Source organism: Trichosurus vulpecula, chromosome 1 (genome assembly GCF_011100635.1).
Source record: "Trichosurus vulpecula isolate mTriVul1 chromosome 1, mTriVul1.pri, whole genome shotgun sequence".
Lineage (NCBI taxonomy): Eukaryota > Metazoa > Chordata > Mammalia > Diprotodontia > Phalangeridae > Trichosurus > Trichosurus vulpecula.
The window spans coordinates 130,335,112-130,348,127 of NC_050573.1; positions in this window are offsets into that span (position 1 = coordinate 130,335,112).

Consider the following 13,016-nt stretch of genomic DNA (forward strand, 5'->3'; position numbering starts at 1 on the left):
TATATTATATTTCTTGTTGTTCCATTTTTCTGTCTGTCCCCCATGCCTGGAATGTTCTCCCTCCTCATCTTTACCTACTAGCTTTCCAGGTTTCTTAGGGAATGCCTAACTAAAATCCCATCTCCTTAAGGAAGCTTTCCCAACCTCTCTGGATTCCAATGCCTTTCCTGCTTTAATTACTTCCTCTTTATTCTGTACATAGCTTGTGTGTGTGTGTATTTTGCGTGTTGTCTCTTGATTATATTGTGAGCTCCTTGCTGGCAGGAGATATCTTTCTGCATCTTTTTTTTTTACTAGCTTAGCATGGTGCCTGGTACTTAGTAGGTACTTAATAATTGTACATTGACAGACTATATGACTAATCCTTTTTGAATGCTTCCATTGTAGAAGAAGGAGGCTCCTACTCCCCATATGATTAAATTCACAGGCACCAATTACAGAACAACTAATCACACTCAAAAAAGTCTTTCCAAGGTATTTCCATCATACATCATCACAACTCTCTGGGAAGAAAGTTCACCAGCCTCTCCCACACGGAAAAAATTTCATCAGAGGTGTTCTGTATGACCTTGGGCAAGTAATTTTCCCTTTCTGGGTATCAGTTTCCTCTTATGTAAAATAAAGGAGGAAGACTAAATGACCACTAAAGTACCTCAAAGTTATAAATCCATGATCTTATGAAGCTACAACTTGTCTTACACTGCTCACTGGCTAGTGAAGGGAACATGTGTTTTATAAACTATGACGTCTTATAAAACAGTGAGCATTCTTCATTTAGTCTGTGTTCAAGCAAGATAAGAATGCAGATATCCATGCTATGATCTGGATATTTGCATTTGGATATCAAAGTATTATAAGTATGCAGCAATCTAAATTCACAGGGCAGCCACTATTAATTACTTCGCATCCCATCCATAGAGACCCACCCCTTTGTAGACAGGAACAATTCAGAGCAAAAGAAATGTCAGTACAAGTATACTTGTATTTGTGATTAATGTGATAAACAAAACAATGAATTCTCCAAGAAATTATTGGAGATGTTCTAACTTTGATGTGCTTCAATGGCAGAGAAAGTCAGTAGATTTAATTCCCCTTGGACAAGGAGCTGGTATTGGGCAAAGATTCTGTTTTACTTAACAGAAATCTGAGCCAACATTTTAATAACTTTAAAAAGTAAAGTATAAATAAAAGTACCCAGGCAAAGAGGGAGATACAGTCCTTGAACCTGAATCCCAAACCACTCTACCTAAGTTTTTGGTCATTTATTTTTTTTTTCTTTTTAAAAAATTTATTTCAGTTTTCAACATTTGTTTCCACAAGATTTTGAGTTACAAATTTTCTCCCCATTTCTATCCTCCCCCACCCCAAAATGGCATGTATTCTGATTGCCCCTTTCCCCACTCTACCCTCCCTTCTATCACCCCCCCCCATCCCCTTCCCCCTTACTTTCTTGTAGGGCCAGATAGATGTCTTTACCCCACTGCCTGCGTATCTTATTTCCTAGTTGCATGTAAAAACAATTTTTAAACATTTGTTTTTAGAACTTTGAGTTCCAAATTCTCTCCCTTCTTCCCTCCCCACCCAACCTCCTTGAGAAGGCAAGCAAACAATATAGGTTATACATGTATTGTTATGCAAAACACCTCCATAATAGGTTGTGAAAGACTAAGCATAATTCCCTCCATCCTATCCTGTCCCCCATTTATTCAATTTTCTCCCTTGACCCTATCCCTTTTCAAAAGTGTTTGCTTTTGACTACCCCTGTCCTCCCTTCCATCATTCCCCCCGCCCCATGCCTTTCCCCTCTACTTTCCTGTAGGTTAAGATACCCAATTGAGTGTGTATATTATTGCCTCCTTAAGTCAAATCTAATGAGAGTAAGGTTCACTCATTCCCTTTCACCTACCCTCTCTTCCCTTCCATTATCACAGCTTTTTCTCACCACTTTTACGTGAGATAATTTACCCCATTCTATCTCTCTCTTTCTTCTTCCACCAATATATTCCTCTCTTACCCTTTAATTATATTTTTAGACATCATACCTTCATATTCAACAAACCCTGTGCCCTCTATGTATATGTATATATATATATATATATATATATATATATACACACACATATGTATATGTATATGTATACACACACATACACACATACATATATATATATTTGTATATATGTATACATATACATATGTCTACATCTATATCTATATCTATATCTATCTATCTATCTATCTATCTATCTATCTATCTATCTATCTATATTCCCTTCAACTATCCCTAATACTGAGAAAGGTCTCATGAGTTGCAAATATCATCTTTCCATGTTGGAATGTAAACAATTCAACTTTAGTAAGTCCCTTATGATTTTTCTTTTCTGTTTACCTTTTCTTGCTTCTCTTGATTCTTGTATTTGAAAGTCAAATTTTCTATTCAGCTCTGGTCATTTCATCAGGAATGTTTGAAAGTCTTCTATTTCATTGAAAATCCATATTTTGCCTTAGAGCATGATACTCAGGTTTGGTCAGTAAGTGATTCTTGATTTTAATCCTAGCTCCCTTGACCTTCGGAATATCATATTCTAAGCCCTTCTATCCCTTAGCATAGAAGTTGCTAGATGTTGTGTTATCCTGATTGTGTTTCCATAATACTTCAGTTATTTCTTTCTGATTGCTTGCAATATTTTCTCTTTGTCCTGGGAACTTTGGAATTTGGCCACAATATTCCTAGGAGTATTCCTTTGGGGATCTTTTCCAAGAGGTGATTGGTAGATTCTTTCAATTTCTATTTTACCCTCTGGTTCTAGAATATCAGGGCAGTTTTCCTTGATAATTTCTTGAAAGATGATGTTTAGACTCTTTTTTTTTTGATCATGGCTTTCAGGTCATCCAATAATTTTTAAAATTATCTCTCTTGGATCTATTCTCTAGATCAATGGTTTTTCCAATGAGACAGTTCACATTATCTTCCATTTTTTCATTCTTTTGGTTCTGTTTTATAATTTCTTGATTTCTCATAAAGTCACTAGCTTCCACTTGCTCCATTCTAATTTTTAAGGCATTATTTTCTTCAGTGATCTTTTGGACCTCCTTTTTCCATTTGGCTAATTGTGCCTTTTAAGGCATTCTTCTCTGCATTGGATTTTTGGATCTCTTTTGACATTTGGGTTACTATATTTTCAAGGTGTTATTTTCTTCAGTATTTTTTGGGTCTGCTTTAGTAAGCTGTCATCTCTTTTTTCATGATTTTCTTGCATTACTCTCATTTCTCTTCCCAATTTTTTCTCTACTTCTCTTACTTGCTTTTCCAAATCCTTTTTGAGCTCTTCCATGGCCTGAGACCAATTCATATTTTTCTGGAAGACTTTTGATGTAGGCTCTTTGACTTTGTTGACTTCTTCTGGCTGTAAGTTTTGATCTTCTTTGTCACCAAAAAAGATTCTAGAGTGTGAGTAATTTTACTCTGTCTGCTCATTTTCCCAGGCAGCTACTTGACTTTTGAGCTCTTTGTCAGGGCATGACTGCTTCCAGAGTGATGAGTGCTCTGTCCCAAGCTTCAGGGTTTTTGTGCAGCTGTTTTCAGAGCTACTTCAAGGCACCTGTAAAATTTCAGTTCTTTTGAGGTGCTGTGATCCAATGAGAGTTGTTTACTCCTCTCCTGGCCTGTGCTCTGGTCTGTGAGTGATCTCAAGCACCCCTTTCTGCCCACTAACTACCAAGAGGACTCCTCCACAGCCACCACAAGCTCTGCCATACTACCACTTCTCCTCCTCAAGGACCACCAACCAGGGTTGCGACCCATATCCAAGGAGGACAAAGCAAGAGAATCCTCCCTCAAAGAGACCCTGCACTCCTGCTCTAATCAGCTGCTCAATATCCCCCTTCCCCTCCCCCCCCACACCGTGTGTGGGCCTGGAGCTCCAGAAGCAGCTACTGCTGCTGCTGCTGCCTACTCCACTGCAGCCGCTTCCATCAGTGCCCTGCTGCAGCTACCTCCACCACCCTGGGGACTGTGGCCAGCATGCCCTTCTCTCACCCAGGTCCAACAGAGTTTCCCACTGATCTGCTAAGTTGTCTTTGGCATTTGTGGGTTGGGAAGTCTGGAAACTGCCACAGATCAGTGATTCAGGGCCCTGAGGCCTGCTCTGTCCTGTCTGCTCTGGCCTGGTGTGTTCCAGCACAGTCCATGCTGGGCTGCACTCCACCCCTAAAATGGTGAGATAGACCCTTCCCAGTGACCATCCAGGCCATCTTGGTCTGGAGACTTGTTTCACTCTGTCATTTCATGGGTTCTGTAGCTCTAGAATTTGTTTAGAATCATTTTTACAGGTGTTTGGAGGGATTTGGGGGAGAGCTCAAGCGAGTCCCTGTTTTTAGTCTGCCATCTTGGTTCCACCCAATCATTTCTTTCAGATGTCTACAACCCAGAACTATTGAGGGGTAATAGTCTCTTTCTCTACTGTTTGCCTGGTATCTAGGACATCCAGATTCTCTTACTTTTCTGGGACTAGTTTTCAATAAGTGTCTTTTATATCATAGTTAATCTGAATATCAGATTGATGTTTTAAAGGATTTCATTAGTACCAAAGTCAAAAACAATGGCAACAACAACAGATAATGACACGAAATAAGTACATATGTGACTTGCATATATAGAGTGCAAAAATCACAAGTGTAATAATAGATGTCCAGCACAATGCTCCCTTGAAGACCAACCAAGGCAGCCATTCTACTCTTGGAAGAGCTCTAGCTGGTATGAAGTTTTTCCTTATTTGGTGCTAAAAATTCAGCTCCCTGAAATGTCCTCATCCCCATTGGCTCTAATTCTTCCTGTTCCTCCGAGGGAAAAAAAAAAAAACAGGTCTAGTTATTAGTTCTCCAAATGTCAGCTATCATGTGCATATAGCACAGTGACTATAGTGCTGGGCTTGTAGATAGAAAGACCTGAGTTCAAATCTGGCCCCAGACCCTTACTATCTGTTTGACTCTGGGTAAATCTCTTAACCTCTGATTGCCCAGTTTCATCAACTGAAAATGGATATAATAATATTATCAATATTACAGGGTTGTTGTGAGGATCAAATGTGATAATATTTGTAAAGTGCTAAGCACTGACCTGGCACAGAGTAGGTGCTATGCAAATACTTATTCCTTCCCCTGTTTTTGTTATTGCTTATATCTTCAAAGTAAATATCTTGGGAAAGAACTCATTGATTATGTGGTAAAATGGAACTGCTGCAATATTTACTGGTGGTTAACACTAAGGGAAACATGACCATTGATTTGGTACTTTACCCTCCAGCCCTCTAATCAGAAGGATATGAAGGCTGAGGAAGGTAATGTTAATCAAGGTGTGAGGTAGCAGCATGGTGGTGAGATAAGAGGGTCATCTTGTTCCTTGGAGCAGAAACCAGACAGAGCCATTTAACCTCACTCCTAGACCATCTTCCCCCTAATTCCCGTAATTTATGCCATAAGTCTAGCTTAATCATTCACCTGCGTAGTCATTTCATAGATGTACCCTATCTGCTGTCCCCAACTGAATTTGTCCTGTGTCAGAATTCTGGCTCTGCTCAGGAGTAGTTCTTTAAGTAAAGGCAATGATGAAATGTCAGATATGTTATATGACTTGGTATGATTTATATATTTTTCAGATGTGGATCAGGATAGATGACCACTGAAGTTCATAATGACTCTGAAATTATATTTCTGTGAGCCTCTCTTACATAACTATGTTTTAATTCTAGAAACTAGCAAATTAGGGTAAGTGATAAAGAGACTGAAAAGCCCAGTATTTGTTTTTGGCAATGAAAATGATGAAAATGTTTTCCAAAGTTATATGGTAAAATCCTACAATCAAATGTCTCATAATAATTCTTGATATACCCTCTTAATCATCAATAATTGCAACAACTTACAATAGTACCAAAATATGGTTTATAGATTTCATAATTTACATATCATACAAGAAAATTTTCAGATGCATTAATTCAATCATGACTATTGAGTACTACATTAAACATATAAATAAGAGTTTAAATCTGAAAAATATTACATTAATAACCAAATGTCTAGTCAAAACAATTGAATAATTATTTTAATAATATAGAATATTTATGTATGTAACTTACATCTAATGATTTACATTATATGAATTTGTGAAATGATATTAATTTGACATGCATAATATGCATCCTGTTATGGCACAATTCTTTCATTCACTTATTTATTCAATGGATAAAAATAATTTTTTCACTTCCTACAATTTACCAACTACTGCATTAAGAGTAGAGAAAGACAAATGAGAAATTATCTCTTATTATAAGAAGATATAATTGGGGAGAAAATTCATGTACACAAACATCATACAAAGTAGATTGTAAGACACAAATCATCTGTGCAAGAGGCCAGAGAAGGGAGATTCATTCTGAATGGAGGGCCAGGGAAAACATTCCGTGAAGGGTATAATAATTGATCTGAGTTGAGAATATTATAGGCAGATGGAAAAGAATGATTATGAGGAGAGAGACAGAGAGATAGATAGATAGATAGATAGAGAGAGAGAGAGAGAGAAGAAATCATAATAACTTATAAGTGACATTTATATATAGCCCTAGCTTTATATACATTATCACATTTGATCCTCAAAAATCAGTCTTGTGAGGTAGTGACTAGAGCTATTTTAATCCCCATTCAAAAAAATTATGAAGTGAAGACTAAGAGAACCTTAATGACTTATTATCAGATCTAGCCTGTAAACACCCAGGTATCTCTGTGGTATTAGCAATCTTATGCTCTTTCCAATACACCAAACTGATGGCACTTGATAAAGGAAGCAAGAGAGTGTGGGAACAAGGGCACAGCTCTAGGGCTTTGTCTTAGCAAAGAGTACCTCCTATTTAGAGAGACAGAATGGAGTAGGGATAGGGTTGGTCATTTGAGGAAAGAAGAAGGTTTAAAATAGCCACTGTGGGCCAAGATGGCCGCATGAAGGCAGCCTCTTACCGGAGCTCTCTCACAAGGTCTGTCAGATTCCCATAAAAAAGTGAATTTGAGCAGATCTGAGAGAGTCAGAAACCGCGAGCAGTCTGCGTGGGGCAAATTTCCGAGCCGGGAGAGTCTGAAAGGCCAGAGGAACGAACCTGCAGGCGCGGAGAGTGCTCGGTGCGGGGCTGCTCCAGACCAAGGCGGAAGCGGCCGGCCGGGAAATCCACGTGGGAGACGGGCTGGGAGAAAGCTGGGCGCCCGAAACCGGCAGAGATCCCCAGGCCTCCCAACACAGGACGGCAGTCTCTGGGAGCGACGAGAGGCAGCGCAACGCCACCAGCCGCGAAAACACCCACTCCTGACGCTTGCAAATCTCAGGATCTCGGCCTCTTGAACTTCCGGAAGACTCAATGGCTAGGTAAGCGGCTCTAACCCCTCCCCCCCTCACCCAGAGAATTCCTCGGGAAAAAAAAAAAAAAAGAGAACTGAAACAGAGGAGAGACTAGCGGGGCTTCACAGGACAAATACTAGAAGCTCATTAGTCCCAGAGGGGAAGAGTCGGCAGGGGGCCAAGCCAGGAGCCCAGACGTAACCTTGCTCCCCCAGGGGAAGCGCCAGTCATCAGCTCAAACAACAAACAGCTGAGACCATTGCTGAAAAGCAAGGGCTGGAGAGCACCCACAGGGAGTGAGACGCCAGGGAGCCAGACCCCTCCCCCACACCTCAGGAAACTGAAGGTTATAATTTTAGACTCACAACCCCCAGAATAAGAAAGCTGGGACAGAAAGCCCTGAGACTCACAGATAGAAATTCGTTCTAACGCCAGCAAAAGGCAATCCAACATGAAGAAGAACACAAAAAAACCGAGGACAATAGATTCTTTTTATGGAGACAGGCAGGATCAAAATATCGACGTAGAAGAAGATAGCAATGACACGGTAGATACATCAGATACCTCAAAAGCTAATATGATCTGGTCTCCAGCCCAAAAAGCACTGCTGGAAGAGCTAAAAGAGGATTTTAAAAACCAAATTAGGGAGCTGAAAGAAAATATGGAAAAAATGGAAAAAAGGGAGAAAAAATCCACTGACGAAATCAAGTCCCTAAAGAATAAGATTGGTGAAATGGCTATGGAGATTCAGAATCTAGAGAGAGAAAAGGACACCCTGAGAGGTGAAATCAACCAATTGAAAATGGAGGCTCAAAAGCAAAATGTAAACACTAACTCATTTAAAATTAGACTTGAGCAAGTGGAAGCTAATGAATCTATGAGGCATCAAGAAGTAATAAAACAAAATGTAAAGAATGAAAAAATAGAAAAAAATGTGAAATATATGATTGGCAAAACAACTGACCTGGAAAATAGATCCAGGAGAGACAATTTGAGAGTTATTGGTCTACCGGAAATCCACGATGAAAAAAGGAGCCTTGACAGTATCTTCGAAGAAATTATCAAAGACAACTGCCCAGAGGTCCTAGAACCAGAGGGCAAAATAGTCATTGAAAGAATTCACCAATCACCCCCTGAAAGAGATCCCAAACTGAAAACACCAAGAAATATTATAGCCAAATTTCAGAGCTATAAACTTAAGGAGAAAATACTGCAAGCAGCCAAAAAGAAGCAATTCAAATATCGTGGAACTACAGTCAGGATCACGCAGGATCTCTCAGCTTCCACATTAAAAGACAGGAGAAATTGGAATATGATATTCCGAAGGGCAAAGGAGCTGGGACTACAACCAAGGATCAACTACCCAGCAAAACTAAGCATAATTTTCCAGGCAAGGCGATGGACATTCAATGAAATAAGGGAATTCCAGACCTTCCTGATGAAAAGGCCAGAACTCAATGGAAAATTTGATCTCCAAATGCAAACCTCAAGAGAGACTTAAAAAGGTAACCGGGGGAAAAACCCCACAAACTTCATTAACCAATAAGCTTAGGTTGTTTACATCTTTATGTGGGATTATATCATCTTATGTATGTTTTTTATGTATATATATATATACATATACATATATAAGTCATTCTTGTGAATGGTACAACTATTGTGACAAATGAAAGGGATATACATAGGTTGTGAATGCCTGTATAAATTAACTGATGTAAAGATATAAAATATAAATAAGAGATATAAAGGGAGGGCTATGAGGGAAGTGGTAAGAAGGTTGTAGAAAAGGGTAAATTACACCAAAGGAAGTGGCAAAAAAACATATTATAGTAGAGGGAAAGAAGGGAGGGAGAAGAGCAGTATTTGAGCTTTACTGTCATCTGATCTAGTTCAAGAAGGGAATAACATACTCTGATAAGTTTAGAAATATAACTTGTCCTACGGGAAGTGGGAGGGAAAGGGGGGAAAAAGGGAGGGGGGAGGGCAGAAGGAAGAGGAGAAGTAGCAAGTGGGTAACGGTTAGATAAGGGAGGGGAATAAAGAGGGAGGGTTAACTGAGGAAAGCAGCGGTCAAAAGCAAAACTTTGTTGGGGAGGAGAAGGGGAAAGGGAGAAATAAAAGCATAAACAGGGGGAATTAGGATGGAGAAAAAGACACAGATAGAAATCATAACTCTGAACGTGCAGGGGATGAACATTCTCACAAAACAGAAGCAGATAGCAGAATGGATTAAAAACCATAATCCTACAATATGCTGTTTACAAGAAACACATCTGAAACAGGGGGATACACATAGGGTTAAGGTAAAAGGCTGGAGTAAAATATATTGTGCCTCAGCTAAAGTAAAAAAAGCAGGTGTAGCAATCCTAATCTCAGACAAAGCAAAAGTAAAGATAGATCTAATTAGAAGAGATAAGGAAGGACATTATATCCTGCTAAAAGGCACCATAAACAATGAAGCAATATCATTGCTTAACATATATGCACCAAGTGGTAAGGCATACAAATTCTTAGAGGAGAGGTTAAGGGAGTTACAGGAAGAAATAGACAGCAAAACTATAATATTGTGAGACCTCAACCTCCCCCTTTCTGAACTTGATAAATCTAACCTCAAAATAAATAAGAAAAAAGTTAAGGAGGTAAACAGAATTTTAGAAAAGGCACATATGATAGACCTCTGGAGAAAACTGAACGGGGATAAAAAGGAATATACTTTCTTCTCAAAAGTACATGGCACATACTCAAAAATTGACCATGTACTAGGGCATAAAAACCTCACAATCCAGTGCAGAAAAGCAGAAGTAGTCAATGCATCCTTTTCAGATCATGATGCAATAAGAATCATTTTTAATAAAGCACCATGGAAAAATAAGCTAAAAACTAATTGGAAACTAAATAATTTAATTCTAAAGAGTGAGTGGGCCAAAGATCAAATCAGAGAAACAATCAATAATTTCATTCAAGAGAATGACAATAATAAAATAGCCACTGTGGACAGTACCATTTATAAATGGGTAAATAACATCATCATTTCTAAGCACCCTCAAGGACCCAGATGATGAGCATGAATTTATGGTGGGGTCAATTGTCAGAGTTTTGTGACTTTCTTGACCAGAAGGAAGAAAACAAAAGGTGGTTTTACTTAAGATTAGTGCTTGGCAATGTGGCTAGAGAAGAAGGGAAAAAAAGTTCGAGGGCTTCTAGTGTACCATTCAAAGTATCATTGAGATGACTAGTCATAGTATTCAGACCACAAGAATTTAGTGATGCAGATTGGAAAGGGAAGCATTGATCACAGAGCAGTAACATGCAAGAGCTCATTACCAGCAGGTCAAACCAGACTAACTTCATTTCCTGATATTCAGGATGACTAGACTTTAATTTGGGGCAGCTGGGTGATACAGTGGATAGAGTGCTGGGCCTGAACTCAGAAACACTGATCTTCCTGAGTTCAAATCTAGCCTCAGATGCTTGCTAGTTGTATGACTCTGAGCAAGTCACTTAACCTTGTTTGCCTCAATTCATCTGTAAAATGAGCTGGAAAAAGAAATGGCAAACCACTTTAATATCTTTGCCAAAACCTCAAATGGAGTCATGAAGGGTTGGACATGACTGAAAAAACTGAACAGCAACAAAGGCAATATGTTCTTTCATTACAGTGTAATCTTATTAAGAACAGATAGCATATTTTATCTAAATGTTATATTTCTCCTGTAGCTTTACACAGGGTTCTACACATAGTATTTAAGAGATGACTATTGCAGAACTGAGGAATTTGCTAATTATAGTTTATCTTGATTTCAGCTAGGTGTTTAACAAAGGAACAATGTTCTAGGAGATTGTGGATATTTTGGGTCTGAGAGAAAGGGTAGTGATTGGAATCATTAGGATGACTAAGGTGGTGCCATTAACAAAATTAAGGAAATCCAGCAGGAAAAGTTGTTGTAAAGAGGAAGTTGATGACTTTTCTTTTAGATGTGAGTAGTTTAAGATGCCAGAGGTTGTATAGAATTTTTACAAGTTATTCATGTATGTGACTATGAGAGGCAATGTGGTTGGCCTGGAGTCAGAAAGACCTAGGTTCAGGTCTGAAACATACAGTCTATACAACTCCTTAGTATGTCACTTAACTACCGTTCAGTACACCAAGCATCTAAGACTACAAGTTTCAGCCAAATAAATGTAGTTTCCACATCAGCCCAAGGTTGGAAGTGGAACAAGTCCAAATACTGTTGAAGATCAAAGTGGAATGGCCTGTGAGTGGTCAGCTTGCTCTACATAAGGAGACCCAGTTTTAGAAAAAAAAAAACAGGGAAAAAAGAAAGAAAACAATTTCAGTAAAAATTAACAGTGAAACATGGCAGTAAAAATGATACTGACTTCTTAGGAGCTGCAAATTAAAAAGTCAATACTCACATATACTATGGAAGAGGTGACTGTTCAGATGTAGATTGAACTAGATGGCTTCTGAGGTCCTTTCACACTGTGAGATTCTCTGATAGTTTAAGTAAAAAAATATTCAAATTTCCTGCGATAGGTTCAGGACAATAATCCATGTAGCCCAAATTCCATTTATGATCATTCTCTTTTGGGGGGGAGTGGAGGGTGGGAGGGATCTAGATATGTGATTTTGCCAGTATTGGGAACTCCCAGTAAGGAAACTACCTCTACCAATAGATAATTGCAACTGTTTAGCCACTTACAATTTTAAAGGACAATCTAGATCAGTAAGAGGTTCAGCTCCTAGAGTCATACGGTCAGTATTATGTTATGACAGAAGCAGGACTTGATAGATTTGCCTGATTCCAAACCCAGTCCTCCATTCATTATGTCTCTGTTTCTGATATACCCCAAACACCTATTTCATGAGAGACTATACTTCATGAGGCCATTCTCAAAGGTTAGGGAGATGTGGTCTTAATAATGCTCATTTAAAGCACATTAGTAACCCCTTCTCCACGTTGGAGTACCAATCTTATGTTTTAATTTTCTGACAAAAGCATAAAAAAGAACTAACATTTTCATCAAATTTGGGCATGACACAAGTTCAATGACAAGTTGTGCTTCTACCATCTGCCAAGAAAATGCCGTTTTTACCTCAGAATTTATGACAAAACGATGCTTGTAAAAGTTTTATTAACTAGCATATGTTGTCTTCTCAGGAATGTATACTTTAATTCAGGATAACTTTACCCATTTATAAAGAAAAGTTGCTGAGTCCCATGACAAAAGATATAAACTCAAGATCCATTCATTTTCTTAGTAACATACTTATCATTCATGTTACGTGCTGTTTTCAAAACCCAATTTGGCAGGTTTATTAGGGACAATAAAGCATTTAACTATCTTTCATTTTACATTGTACACACTTAAGCAGATCACATAACTCTATGTTGTAATTCTTAATTTTTTAAGTTGGTGCTAAAAGTTAAGGTTTCTGCCTACAAGTAATATTATTACATAAGAGGTCCATGTTATTACTCATGTCTTGTCCCTACACTTTCTCCTACCACTCCCTTACCTTCACAATCATTGAGCCTCAGACAAAACAAAGTAAAAATAGCTAGTATTTATGTAGTGCTTTAAGGTTTCCAGAGTACTTTATTTATATTACCTCTTTTAATCCTCACAAGAA